The following is a 14,909-nucleotide window of genomic DNA, read 5'->3' on the forward strand; positions in this document are numbered from 1 at the left end:
TCTGTTCCATGCCTGTTTCTCCAATGCAAACGCAATATGTGATTGGTAAATGAGACAGTGATGCCAGTATCATGTGGAAGTCCTGCGGTTCTCGTATGATCTTTTTCTAGGATATTTATATCTTGAAGCAAATGGGGTAGGCTTTCTTCCAATTAAACAGAAAGCTTTAGCACAATGAGAAGACCTTAAGAAACAAGTTGAACACTGACAGAGAGCCTTTCTTTCATGCAAATAGTGGCCGGCTTCGTGGTTTCCAGAGCCACTGTATTTTTCACTCTGTTTTCTGATGAAATAGGGAGTAAACATGAGGAAACAGAACACATTTTCCTTTATGTTAAATTTTAATTTTATGACAAAAGAGTCTACACATTGGATTGGATTTTTAATTTGGATGAAACTGATCTCTGTGACATGTGAATGCCCTCCAAGACCTACATCTTCAAGAGGAAGCACAAAAATCTAGAGCTTAAGCTTGCAAAGGATCAATGAACCAATACACTGGGTACAAATGCAGGTTATAATTTACCTGTGCTGCTATTTTTATTAAGATTGCTGTGTTTTTTGTTAGATGTTGAATGGTCTCCTCCAAATGCATTTTCTTCCCATAGACTGTTATTTTATTGTGCAATTTTGCAGAGTATGAGTTTTTACTACAATATGTATATGAAATTATAGCAGAAATGCCTGTATTAGGAAATTAGAGTCCAGTCAATCACATTCAGAAATCATGTACTACACTTAGGCATAAGAAATAGTTGAAACATCAGTAAGCCTAATCATGCGAGACCATTTGACATCAAAATTAAGATAATTACATTAGAACATACACTTGAATCAAAGGAAGGGAAAAATGTAGGCTCACCCATTGTATATGAGTCTGTCCACATGTGAGATGTGGCCAGTCCTCTTCTCTCCACATCCTAGAGTTTTATAGGAATGGGCCAGGGCACTGCTGGGTATTGGGGAAACCTTGCAGAGCTCCAGGCTACCACCTTGCTTCAACCACAGCAGCTCCTCTCTTACCTACTTTAGATATTATGCTTTTACCAAGGTTTTCTCTCAAACAAGTTTTGCCAACATGAGTTCAGTATCTGAAAAGTATAGGCCGTCATACCTGATGATAATGGGTTGTTTAATGTGGTCAACATTTCTGTCCCCAATCATACTATTTTAGGCTTAGGAGAGAGTTTACAAACCATGTCCAATACTGGCTTTTAAAGAAGCTTCAGAGACACTTTATTGTATTTTTAGAAGTTCCGAAGCTAGGAGATTGTCCGTATTGCATTTTATTTATTATCTGCATTTGAAGCCGTGATAGAGATGTCTTGGCACACTCCTCATTGGCTTCTGTATGAAAACAACTTCAAAAAGAAATGTCATTGTTTGGTCACATAACTCCTTTAGATACCTGATCAATTAACAAGAGGATTTTTAAAAACTTTTTATTTGAATAAAATTTCAAAAAATTGTTTGATGAATAAGTCTACACCATGGATCAAAATCATAACATTGTTAAAACCAATCCCTACTAAAATAGATGCTCTCTGGAACCTTCAGTCTAGGATCAAGTATTGCATTTAGTTGTCATGTCTCTTTAATCTCCTTTAATCTAAAATACAGTTATGTGCCATATAATGATGTTTTGGTGACAAACAACATATACAATGCTGATCCCATATTATATTACTGTATTTTTACTATACCTTTTCTGTGTTTAGATACATTCAGATACACAAATACTTATTATTGTGTCACAATTGCCAACAGTATTCCATGTAGTACTATGCTGTACAGGTTTGTAGCCTAGGTGCGTAGTGAGCTATCCCATTTAGGTTAGAGTACAGACACTCTGAGATATTTGCACAGCAATGAAATCATCTAACAACACATTTCTCAGAATGTATCTCCATCGTTAAGCAATGCATGACTGTATTTCCACTGATTTTCTTTGCCTGTTATGATATTGATTTAAGAATATAAGTCATCTTTTTTCATTAATAAGCATTCCTCATTTGGGGTATTTTCTGACATTTCTCATAATTAGATTCAGATCCTACATTCTTGGCTATAATCCTACATAAATGATGTTGTGTCCTTCCTAGGCTATTATATCTTGAAACACTTGATGTCCATCTGTTCCTCATTGGTATTATTACTTTTGATCACCTGGTCAAGGTTTTTTCCAATTTCTCCAATGTATAGTTATGTACAGTATTTATTACATATTTTTCTCCTGTAACTAATTAGCAATCTATAGGAAAATAATGTTAGGCCATGCAAATATCCTGCTCTTCATAAAAATTCACCTCACTGCCCCCCAATTTCAGCATCCATTGATGAGTCTTTTCTGAGTCATCCATTGATAAGTCTTTATTATCACAACGGCAAAATAATGTTTTTCAGCTCTAGCCACCATATACCAGTCAGCACTTGTCAATGAAAAGAAGATATTTTGGATGGTAGTTCCATAACCCAATCAAATGTTCCTTTGTTCTGCTTAGAAACCCAACCTAATGACATTTTGAACATTACCTTCTCTTTGATGTTTACCTGAGAAGTTTTGGAATGACTTTTGGCGAAGAACGTTAAGATTCTCATGAGTTTCCAGGTTGCTGCTCTCTGTTCTAGGCTAAGGCCTTTCAGGTCTAGATTATTCCATCACTCTCTACTCTGCCTGCACCTTTGATTAAATCTGTCTGGGATTTACTTGAGGGGAGGGGAGAGCACATTAAGGGGGAAAGCAGACAAGCCCCTCTCTGCTCCACTGATGTGCTGGCTGTTTAACTTCTGTTTCTCGGCATGCCTACTCTGCTGCAGAGCTAGGATGCCCTGCCCCCACCCCCACTTGTCCTCATTTCACCCACCCTTTGCCACAGGCAGTAAAATACAGCCCTGAAGGGCCCAGAAAGATGCAAGTCTTATAATCCTGGGGACATACTGAACTATTCCAGTAGGATGCAGAACCTCCAGGGTCCACAAGGCCCGATGGGAAGGCTTTTGCTAGCCACTGACAGATGTCACAGAGCTTAGGCCCTTCCCTGGGCTTCTCCTGACTTGTAGTTAAGGATTCTCTTTTGAGCCATCTGAAGTCCTGTAATTCCATGAAAATGAGTAAGTTCTCTAACCTTGGGAGATGGTGGCTTTAGAGAAAATGGAAATTGGGGGGCTTGCAGTTCATTAGCCTCATATAAAATGAATTTGGAACCCTCTGAAAAGAGGAGTTTGGAGGCTTCAGCGGAAGGTACTGCTATGACTCTCAAGATTCCCTGAAACTCTGGAACTGAAGCCCCACAGTTCTTGGGAGAGCCTTCAGGCTGTGGCAAGTTTAGAAAGGCCACAACTCTGGTGAGTGGGGATGATGATAGAGGCCACTAAGAGCCACAGGGAAATGGTCCAGTCCCAGGTTGGAGGAGGAGAAACTGAGGTGCCTCTTCCTCCCACTCTGAAGAGCCCAGCTGCCCTTGGGACAGCCATACTGTAAACCATCCCAGGGCTCCCATAGGCCCAAGCAGGACAGGCAGGGAGGAAAAGACCAGGGTTCTAGACCCACCAGACTGGGTGAAAGTTAGGTCTGGGAATGTGGGAGCACCTCCAAGGGCTGGTTTTCTAAGGAATGGGAAAATGGAAAGTAAATCTTAAAGTAGATCAAACAATAAAGAGACTAGTCAGCGGGAAAAGAACAGGTAAGATTCAAGCAGCATTTGCTAAAGCCTAAATCTAGCTGGGGAGCCCCAGCATACCCCCAAGTGAGGTTTCTGTAGTGCAGGCCTAGGCAGGCCAACGGGATCAGAGGCCTCAAGAATGAGGATTGGGAACAGCTGTGGACAGCTTGGCCCATAGTCCAGCCTGTTCTGTGGCCTGCATGCTGCTGTCACAACCTGTGCCCCGTCTCATGGCAGTTTCCTCCCATATCCTGCTCAGTAGCTCTTCAAAGCCTTCGCCACACTCCTATGTCCCTGCCCTACCGCGGCACTCTTCTGTCCCAGCAGCTGGCCTGGCTTTCTCTTTTATCACAGTACCTCTGAGCTTTCATGTGCTGCTCAGTAACAGTTTGTGGAATGAATTAAGAAATTAACAAGTGAGTGACAGACATGCCCCTGGAGATATGAGATACCAAGGAGAATGGTCAGTGTAGAATGGGGCAGGAGCCTGGGTACCCAGGGAGCAATATGGCGGCCCCCAGGCAGCTGGGTTCTTCACAGCAGGAAGAAGAGACCTTTCCGTTTCTGCTCTTCCAACCCTGAATTCGACCCTTTCCGTGTGGCTCTGCACGGCTGTGATAACCAGCCCCATTCACCAGACTTTTGGCCTTCAAAACCGTCTACTTTCTTCCCCTACACCTGGGGGAGGAATAATTCCAGGAGACGGGGCCTTATTGGTCCAACTTGGAAGGTTGTTGGCCTATCTGAAGAAAGAAACCTCTAGAATGCCATATTTTAAAAATGTTGTTATGGCTTTATTTTAAAAACAGTGCATCATTTTCTTAACACAGTCATTAAAAAAAATGAAATCATGTCCTTTGCAGCGACATAGATGGAGCTGGAGGACATAGTCCTAAGTGAATTAATGTAGAAAAGAAAACCAAATACCACATGTTCTCGCTTCTAAGTGGGAGCAAAACATTGAGCATGCATGGGCACAAAGATGAGAATAATAGACACTGCAGACTACTAGAGGGTGGGGGATCAGGGGGCGTGGGTTGAAAAATCCACTGTTGTGTACTATGCTCACTATTGGGTCCAATATACCCATGTAGTAATCTTACACATGTACCTCTAAAATAAAATCTAAAATAAAATCTGAATTTAAAAACAAATGAAATGCTTCAAAACATCAAAAAATAAAAATGTGTTTAAAGTAAAAAGTGAATCTTACACATGTACCCCTAAAATAAAACCATCTAAAATAAAATCTGCAATTTAAAAATAAACAAAATGCTTCATAACATTAAAAAATAAAAATGTGTTTAAAGTAAAAAGTGAAACTGACTTCCCCTTCCCAATTCCCAGAAATTACTATCATTCATAGCTTGGTGTGTTTTCTTCTCCTCTTTACTCTGTATGTGTATGCATATGTGTATTTTTTGTATGTACATTTTTAGTCTCAAAAAATGGTCTCATACCATACATAATGATCTACTCATAGGCTGCTTGCTTTGTTACTTAATGATCTATCCTGAATATTACCTTTCCTCCTCAGCACCTCACTTCATGCCTTTGGAGACAAGATCTTTTTAAATGGTCATCTAGGTGGCATCTGATGTTGTGTTATTTCAAACAACATTTCAGTGAAAATTCTTATATAGACATATCTGTGCACTCATATGGATATTTCTATAAAATAAATTTCGAGAAGATAAATTTCTAGATCAAAGAATTTGCACATTATTTTTTTAAAATAATGTCAAACTTAAAGAAAGTTCCCAGAATAAGAATAATACAGACAACACCCATATAAGATTTGCCCAGATTCTTTACCTACTGTTATCATTTGACCCCATTTCTTTATTATGTGCACTCTTCCTTTCTCTCTTTCTCTCTTTCTCTCTCTCTGTAAAATATTTTTTCTGAACTCTTGGAAGATACGTTACATACATCATCGCTCTTTATTCTTAGACTCTTCCGTGTTTATTTCCGTATTTCCTAAGAATAGGGAGGGATAGTCTCTTACATAACTATAGTACAGTTATCAACTTTAGTAATTTAACATGGATAAAATACTTTTATCTAGTTTACTATCTATATTCTAATTTTGTTAATTGACCCAGAAAGTATCTTTTATAGCCCTTTTTTTGCTCTAGTACAGGATTCAGTCTAGCTTCTGATACTGCATTTTGTTATCATATTCATTCAGTATCTTTTAATCAGGAAAATTTTCACAATACTTTTTTAATTTTTAAAGGATACCTTTCAAATATTGTGTAATAGAATCTTCCTCATTTTGAGTTTGTCTGCTGTCCCTTCATACTTAGATTCAGGTTAGTTATGTGTTGCATAAGCGACAGTGTGCCCTTCTTAAGGTATTGCTTCTGGAGGCACGTGATGTTCATCTGTCCTTCGTGGTGATGTTAAGAACTTGTGTATTTTAAATTTTGGTAGCTGTTTATTCCCCAAAGCCCTTTTGCCAATTTATAGTCTTGCCATAGCTTACGAGATTTGCCCATTTTCACATCCTCTTCCTCACACAGAGCATCATCAGTCTTAGTCCCAGTGTCACTGTGCTTATTCATGCCTTATTTAAAAAACAAAGCATGAATTTTTTTTCCATTTTACTCTGAGACACTTGAATATTCTTAATATTCTTATCTCTCAACCAATGTTTCTCAACCGTCAAAGATGTAGTAAACTGACACGCTCTTTTATATGCCAGAGCTCACTGTGAGTCGGGCAGTCTGAGGGGGTGACAGCGTGGGCAGGGTGGGTCCCTTGGCTGACAGTTAGGGACTCCATGCTCTGGGAAAGTAAAACATAAGACAATCCTTTTGTTTTTCCTTTGGGAGATTTTTATCTGCCCTCCACATGCAAGGACACACTTCTCCATGTATCTTCCTCCCTTCTTTCCTGTCATCCAATATGAGGAAAAGGCAGCATGGGATCTGAAATGGGAGGTTTCAAGAGCACCCCCCCCACACACACTTTTTACCAGGTGTGGACCCCTGGCCACACTCCTCTCCTGTCCAGTTCCAAGTGCCTGTAAAACGAGACTCAGAATATCTGCTTTACATTCCCAACGTAGAAGATACACAGGAAGGAGCTGGCCCCCCAGTACAGCCGTTGGAGCAGACTCTGCCCCTCTTTGGGCATCCCTCACCACCACCAGAGGAGCAGGGCTTATGCAGGGAGGCAGGTGGAGCAGCTCCCTCAGCACCGGCACACTCTGCCAGCGTTAGCTAACAGCTCCTCATACGCCCCTCTGAGATAATTAAGTATTATTATCCCTATTGGCAGGTGGAGACGGTAAGATAGAGTGGTTAAGTGACTTAGTTGTAACTGCTGGGATTGTTTGAGGGAGAAACCATGCCAAGAAGGAAGTGCAGTTCAGGAGGCCAAAAGAGCTTAAGCTATTTAATGTGACTGATTATTTTTAAATAGCTGTTGGAGGGCGGGGTCAGGAAGAGAGACTAGAAGCATGGCCAGTGGGCACTGGTAAGGCATCAAACATTGCGATGAAAAGAAGGAATATATCTAGTGTATCTCTTCAAATGGGTTGCCATAGACAGTCTGTCAGCTGCTTGCCCCACATGAAGAGGAGAAAAAATAATTGAAGGCCATGATAAGGACAATAGAAAACACCCCCACAGTCTTCCCACAGAGCTGTACAGAGGTCTCCAAGATGGCTAAGCAGGGACCAGTCTCTATCTGAGAGCCCCAACCTTCTCCAGAGACAGAGCATCCACCAGAACCAGCAGCCCCACCTCTAGCCACTCGGTATCAGGAGGACTTGCCAGCTGTATTGCCATAGCAAGTGCAGCCTCACCTCAGAGCAGCAGGAGGCCCGTGTAGCTTCCAGGCACCGGGCAGGGACAGAATGGGAGAAGATTTTGGGTGACCAAGGGTTGTTGGGGAGACACATGGGAAAGGTGGAATGGCATCATGGCCTACTGATGGATGGAAGCCATGGAGACATGGGAAAAGGCCCGGGGGTCACTGATGTGGCAAACAGACTGGCTGACAAAGAGGAAGCTGTGGTCTCTTAGGATGATCCTGGGGCTGAGGGTGGGCAGCAGTGAGGCATGGATGTAGAGAGGCTCTAGGAGAAAGTACAGTGCCTGCCATTGTCAGAGAAGCAATGGATGAAACCCTGGATGTGGTCTGGGAACAGAAGGGGAGATAGTGGGGTGGCCTCCGAGCCTCCTCCTCAACCCTTCCTGCCCTCTGTTCCATGGTCATCCATGCCAGCCTGTCACCCAGAGGGTCTGGAGGCTCATTGTACCCTCCCTACCTGCCTTGAAGGAGGGCATTTTTGTTTTCACAGCAGGGCAAGTGCAGCCCTGCTTACCAGATTCCTGATGGGATGCTGGCTCTCTCTGTATGTTATCAATAGCCCACCATCTGGGAGAGCAAAGTGTACAGAGAAGCGAAAGCCCTTCGGGGTTAATCCAATTGCTCTTGCTCCAGAGCAGTCACTTCAGGAACACTGATAGCAGGACCCAAGCTTCAGGGACTGCACGAGGAGAGAACACGCCTGCACTGTTATTTTTTTATTCTTATTAGCAAGATCTAAATTAGGGTAATTTAATTTAAATTTTTAAAATAATTTTGGTTTTTACTTTAGATACACGAGGTACATATGTAGGATTGCTACATGGGTGTATTGGACCCAAGTAGTGAGCATAGAACCCAATAAGTAGTTTTTCAACCCATTCCTCCTTCCCTCCCTCTCACCTCTAGTAGTCTGCAGTGTCTATTGTTTCCATGTTTATGTCTATGTGTGCTCCATGTTTAGCTCCCATTTATAAGTGAGAACATGTAGTATTTGGTTTTCTGCTCCTGCACTAATTCATTTAGGATTCTGGCCTCCAGCTCCATTCATGTTATTGCAAAGGACATGCTTTCATTCTTTTTTTATGGCTGCATAGGATTCCATGGTGTATATGTACCACATTTTCTTTATTCAGTCCACCGTTGATGAGCACCTACATTGATTCCATATCTTTGCCATTGTGAATAGCGAGGCAATGAACATAGAAGCTGCACCACTAAAGACCTGACTACCACTGCGGGATTCCCTGCACAGTGTCCGCCTCAGGGCAGACGGGATGTTGTTTCTTTGCCCTTTATTGTCCCTGGCCTGGCTCGGAGAGGGGCCTGCTTGTCAAATGAATGAAGGCAGCTAGTTAATTATTTAGCCCTTGTCTTTCCATCCTTTCTTTTCATCATACCATACTCAAGAAGCACTGTGTAATAAAAAGAAATGATAATGCCTATATCCTGGCCATCAGAGGCTGTTTTGGGTGTGGATAGTAAAAGACAGCTGTTTGCCCACTCAGTATAGTACGGAAAAATGACGTCTGTTTGGTTGAAGATTTTTTTTCCAGTTGGGAAATGTCACCAAGTGGCCTTTCTGTTCTTCACACATGAAATACACACTATCATCCACATATTTTTAGTTAATTTATGTCCAAATAAGCCTTTCTCTTGCTGCTGGAAAATTATGTTTGGGCTGCAATTACCTTTCGCAGCATTGCACAGAAGGGTTTCCGCGCTCACAAAGCTCAGGAGAGAGGCAACAAGGACCCCACCTGATTGTAAATCTTTCCATTTGTAGTTATTCAAATCACATATTTTATTACTAGTACAAAATACATTGTGTCATTCATTTTGGAGGAGCAGCTAATGCTTCAAGAAAAGCTTTGAAAAACATTCTATTTAGAAATAATTTTGTAGGCAGCTAATGCTGTGTGTCTTTTTGGGTTGTCTTTTCTCCCAGCCCTTTTCTCTGTTATGTGTGCCATTTGCATGACAAATGAGACCATCCTCTCCAAAAGCTCACCTGTTCCTGCAGCCTACTTCTCACCTCAAGTTTTCATTCTCTGTATGTTGCATCATAATCCTTAGCACGGTAATAAATTACAGTGTCACCATCAAGATTGTGGCTTCTGGAAAGAAATAAGCAGCAGGGCCAGATGAACTCTTTCAGAAGATGAGAGACTGTTTTCATGCAAATTCCTGGCATCCTGGGGAACCGGGAACAGCCTCTTTATTATATAGACTCAGTTGCAATTCAGCAGCCAGAAGCCATTTCCACTAGCTGTTAGAAGCTGGTGACACTCAGAGCAAGATAACCTTTTAGGCAGAAACTTCTTTTCCTTCTTAGCTGATATGAGCCTTATCTGGAAAAATATCACTTTACTCATTAGATTGAGGAAAATGGGTCAGTGTACTTTCAGAGTGCTTTTAAGTTGAGACATTTATTCAAAAATACCTTTCTAATTTGACACAGAAACAATTGCAGCTCACTTTAGAGCAGGGCAGTAGACAGTGACTGTGGAACGGGAGCCGGGGTGTGCCACATGGATGCCCCCTGAGGGCAGGTCCATCTGTGTGTGAACTTGTCTACAGTGGATTGCACAGACCCTCACTCGCAAGCAGGTGCTGTACCCAGGCTGGTCAACCACACAGTCAGGAGGGTTACTGCTCCAAGGCAGAGTGTCCAGCCTGCGAACTCCAGGGTAATTCTTGACATACAATGTAAACTTTATCTCAGTTTGCCCTCCATTTCCTTTGGGCCACAGATATACTTGACAGAAACATTAATGAGGCCAATTTGTTGCTTTTTTCCCCCATTTTCATCATTTTAAGATCTTTTGAGGCTTAGTACAATGATGAAAAATATTTGCTGTGTTAGTCTGTTCTCATGCTGCTAATAAAGACATACTCAAGACTGGGTAATTTATAAAGAAAGAGGTTTAATTGACTCACAGTTCAGAATGGCTGGGGAGGCTTCAGGAAACTTACAATCATGGTGGAAGGGGAAGCAAACATGTCTTTCTTCACATGGCGGCAGCAAGAAATGCCAAGCAAAAGGGGGGAAAACTCCTTATAAAATAATCAGATCTTGTGAGAACTCACTCAGTATCACAGTACAGCAGAAAGGTAACCACCTCCATGATTAAATTACCTCCCACTGGGTCTCTACTACAACACATAGGGATCATGGGAACTACAATTCAAGATGAGATTTGGGTGGGGATATAGCCAAATCATACCATTCCACTTCTGACTCCTCCCAAATCTCATGTCCTCACATTTCAAAACATAATCATGCCCTTCTGGCAGTCCCCCAAAATCTTAACTCATTCCAGCATTAACCCAAAAATCCAAGTCCAAAGTCTCATCTGTGACAAGGCAGGTGCCTTCCACCTATGAGCCTGTAAAATCAAAAGCAAGTTAGTTACTTCCTAGTTACAATGGGGGTACAGGCATTGGGTAAATACACCCATTCCAAAGGGAAGAAATAGGTCAAGGGGCTACAGGCCCCATGCAAGTCCAAAATCCAATGGGCAGTTATTAAATCTTAAAGTTCCAAAATGATATCCTTTGATTCCATGTCTCACATCCAGGTCATGCTGATACAAGAGGTGGGCCCCCACAACCTTGGGCAAGTCTGCCTCTGTAGCTTTCCATGGTACAGCTCCCCTCCTGGCTACTTCCACAGGCTGGCCTTGAGTGTCTGCAGCTCTTCCAGGTGTACAGTGCAAGCTGTTGGTGGATCTACCATTCTAGGGTCTGGAGGACGAGGGCCCTCTTCTCACAGCTCCACCAGGCGGTGCCCCCATGGGGACTGTGTCGGGACTCCAACGTCACATTTCCCTTCTGCACTGCCCTAGCAGAGGTTCTCCATCAGGGCTCTACCCCTGCAGCAAATATCTGCCTGGACATACAGGCATTTCCATACATCCTCTGAAATCTAGGTGGAGGTCCTCCCAACCTCAATTCTTGTCTTCCACATACCTGCAGGACCAACAGCATGTAAAAGCTGCCAAGGCTGGGGACTTGCACCCTCTGAAGCAATGGTCTGAGCTGTACCTTGGCCCCTTTTGGCCATGGCTGGAGCAGCTGGGATACAGTTCTGCAGTTCCAAGGCTCCACACAGTATGGGGAACCTGAACTTGGCTCAGGAAACCATTTCTCCCTCCTAGGCCTCCAGGTCTATGATGGGAGGGACTGTGGTGAAGGTCTCTGACATGCCCTGGAGACTCTACTCCTTATTAGTTATGCAAATTTCTGCAGCCACTTAAATTTCTCCCCAGAACATGGGTTTTCCTTTCCTATCTCATCATCAGGCTGCAAAGTTTCCAAACTTTTATGTTCTCTTCCTCTTGAATACTTTGCCGCTTAGAAATTTCTTCGGCCAGATTCCCCAAATAATCTCTCTCAAGTTCAAAGTTCCCCAGACCTCTAGGGCAGGGGCAAGCTGCCAGTCTCTTTGCTAAGCATAGCAAAAAGTCACCTTCGCTCCAGTTCCCAACAAATTCCTCATCTCTATCTGAGACCACCTTAGGCTGGACTTTGTTCTCCATGTCACTATCAGCATTTTGGTCAAAGCCATTCAGCAAGTCTCTAAGAAGTTCCAAGCTTTCCCACATTTTTGTATTTTCTCCTGAGTCCTCTAAACTGTTCCAACTTCTGCCTGTTACCCAGTTCCAAAGTCACTTCCACATTTCTGGAAGCATCTCATTCTACTGGTACCAATTTACTGTATTAGTCTGTTCTCACACTGCTGATAAAGACATACCCGAGATAGGGTAATTTATAAAGGAAAGAGGTTTAATTGACTCACAGTTCAGCATGGCCGGGGAGGCCTCAGGAAACTTACAATCATGGTGGAAGGGGAAGCAAACTTGTCCTTCTTCACATGGTGGCAGACAGGAGAAGTGCTGAGCAAAAGGGGGAAAAGCCCCTTATAGAACCGTCAGATCTTGTGAGAACTCACTCACTATCACAAGAACAGCATGAGGGTAACCACCCTCATGATTAAATTACCTCCCACTGGGTCCTTCCTACAAGTAGGGATTAGGGGAACTACAATTCAAGATGAGATTAGGGTAGGAACACAGCCAAACCATATCACTTGCCATGCAAACAGCTGCCCACTTCCTCACCCAAGGCAGACGTTGCTCATCAACACCAATACCCCTCTTCTCCCCATACCTGGAAGGCCTAGCCCGGTGGTTCTCAAGCTTGGTTGCCCATTAGAGCCACCTGGGGAAAGTTTTATTTTTTGGTAGTGCGTTGAGTCTTCTAATTTAGAGTCTCTGGGAGTGGTGCCTGAGCATTGATGATTTGAACATGCTTCAGCTGATTCTTACGTGTAGTCATTAGTCACAACCCCTTGTTGAGCCCAGTCATGAAGCCTCAGAATCCTTCTTAAACCAGGCACTAACAATTATCAAAGTTTGTATTCAAGACAATTCCTAAAGCAATCCATGACTTATGTCTGATTGACTGATCTATGCCAGCAGTTCTCAAAGTGTGAGAACCACACTGGGAATTTGTTAGGAATGCAAATTCTCAGGCCCTACCCCAGAACTAGTAAATTTAAAAGTCTGGGTTAGAACCAGTTTTATGAGCCCCTCCGGTAGGTTCTGATACACATTCAAATTTGAGAACCACTGCTCCAGTCAGTAACTGTGACTGATGGCCTGACATTCTAATCACCTGAAGCATCACCAAAAACCTACCAATTCTTGGGCACCACTCAGAGAAATTCGAATAAATTAGAATACTCATGGCTTTAAAAACAAGCAAACAAACGAACTTTCCCCAGGTGATTCCTATAGGTAACCAAGCTTGAGAACCACTGGACTAGGCCTTCTAAGTTCTCAAAGAAAAGGTGTATTGGCCTTGCTTTCAGCCAGTGTTGTGCATTTACCTAGGCCTAGAGTGGCCACCTAAGTCTGGGGACACTGATGGTGGAGTGAGGATAGAATTCTTCCTCAGGCATGGTGACAAAGGGCAGTGCTTCAAGGTATGAACTGTGGCCGAGGTCTGACCAACAGCACTGATGAAATGTTAGAGGGGCCCTGTGGTTAATTGAGGGACTTTGATATAAAGTGTTGGAGGTATCCCTCACCCTCAAGCCCCCTGATAGTAGCCCATGATGGTTCTGCCACCTAGGAACTTAACAATGGCATTGTTAAACTAGTATCTGATAAAATTGTATATACTCAGTGTATTAGTTTCCCATGGCTTCCATAATAAATTATCACAAACTGAACAGCTTTAAACGTAAATTTATTCTATCACAGTTCTGGAGGTTGGAAGTCTGAGATCAAGGTGTTGGCAGGCTCATTCTCTCTTTGAAGGCTCTAGGGAGGATCTATTCTATGCCTCTCTCCTAGTTGCTATCAATTCTTGATGTAATTTGGCTTGTAGATGCATCACCCCAATCTCTGCCTCCATCTTCACATGGTGTTCTCCCTGGTGTGTTGCTGTATTTTCATTCGGCCTTCTTATAAGGATGCCAGCATGAAATTTAGGGCTCATCCTAATCCAGTATGATGTCATCTTAAACTTGATTATATTTGCAAAGACCCTGTTTCCAAGTAAGATCACATTCACAGCTATCACAGGTTAGGACTTCAACATGTCTTTTGCGGGGGTATAACTCAATACACAACATTCAATAATTTACCATTTAATGATAATAAGAATATATTGTGTGGTTTAAATATCTATCATATTGGATTTTCACAACAACCTCAATGTATTTTACATATTAGAAACCTTTTGGAATAGCAGGCATTATGAAATTCAGAGCTATTTCATGATACACTCAGCCATGAACCTATCACTTCTAAACGTCGAGGGGATTCTCTCATGCTGCACAACTGAAATATTTGGTGAACAAGTCCATGAACACAATACTCAATATTCATGAGTGGCTGGATTTCTGCCATAATCCCATTGAGACTTCGTCTCACACAAGGCGGTGGAGAAAAGTGCTGTAGCAATGACCAGACACATAGAAGTACTACCCTCTGGGATTCTCAACAATAAGTAATTAGCAAAAGGAATCAGTCATATGCCTGGACCTTGGCCTAGAAAACTTCATACTTGGGTGGGCTCTAAAACCAAAGCTATGTGTTGTACTTATGTGACCTCACTCTGGCAAGACAGTGTGCTGGCTGGATGGTGTTAGGTACATCCATTGCCCATTGAGAGTAGGGCTGAGGCTCCTCATTATCATGTCCACAGCAGGGTACTGAGGACAGAATGGGTGCTACATAGATGCTTGCTGCATGCTGTCTGAAGCTGAGGGACTAAAGTGCCTCCATACCAAGAGCTTCTACCTGTTGGCATCACACCTGCTAGCAGGTGTGGATGTGGGTCGGCAGATGACCCTGAGGATAGCTGGGTTAGGATTAATTCACTGCCAGATATCTTCTCTTAGTTCACCACATTCTA

At 42.7% G+C, this 14,909-nt stretch overlaps 1 protein-coding gene across 1 annotated transcript in view; it reads left to right on the top strand.

The window, feature by feature from the left end:
* Positions 1-14,909, top strand: part of EPHB1 (EPH receptor B1) — a 443,952-nt gene that overhangs the window by 411,939 nt on the left and 17,104 nt on the right. The window lies entirely within an intron of this gene.

Source organism: Mandrillus leucophaeus, unplaced genomic scaffold (genome assembly GCF_000951045.1).
Source record: "Mandrillus leucophaeus isolate KB7577 unplaced genomic scaffold, Mleu.le_1.0 Scaffold612, whole genome shotgun sequence".
NCBI classification, from domain to species: Eukaryota; Metazoa; Chordata; class Mammalia; order Primates; family Cercopithecidae; genus Mandrillus; species Mandrillus leucophaeus.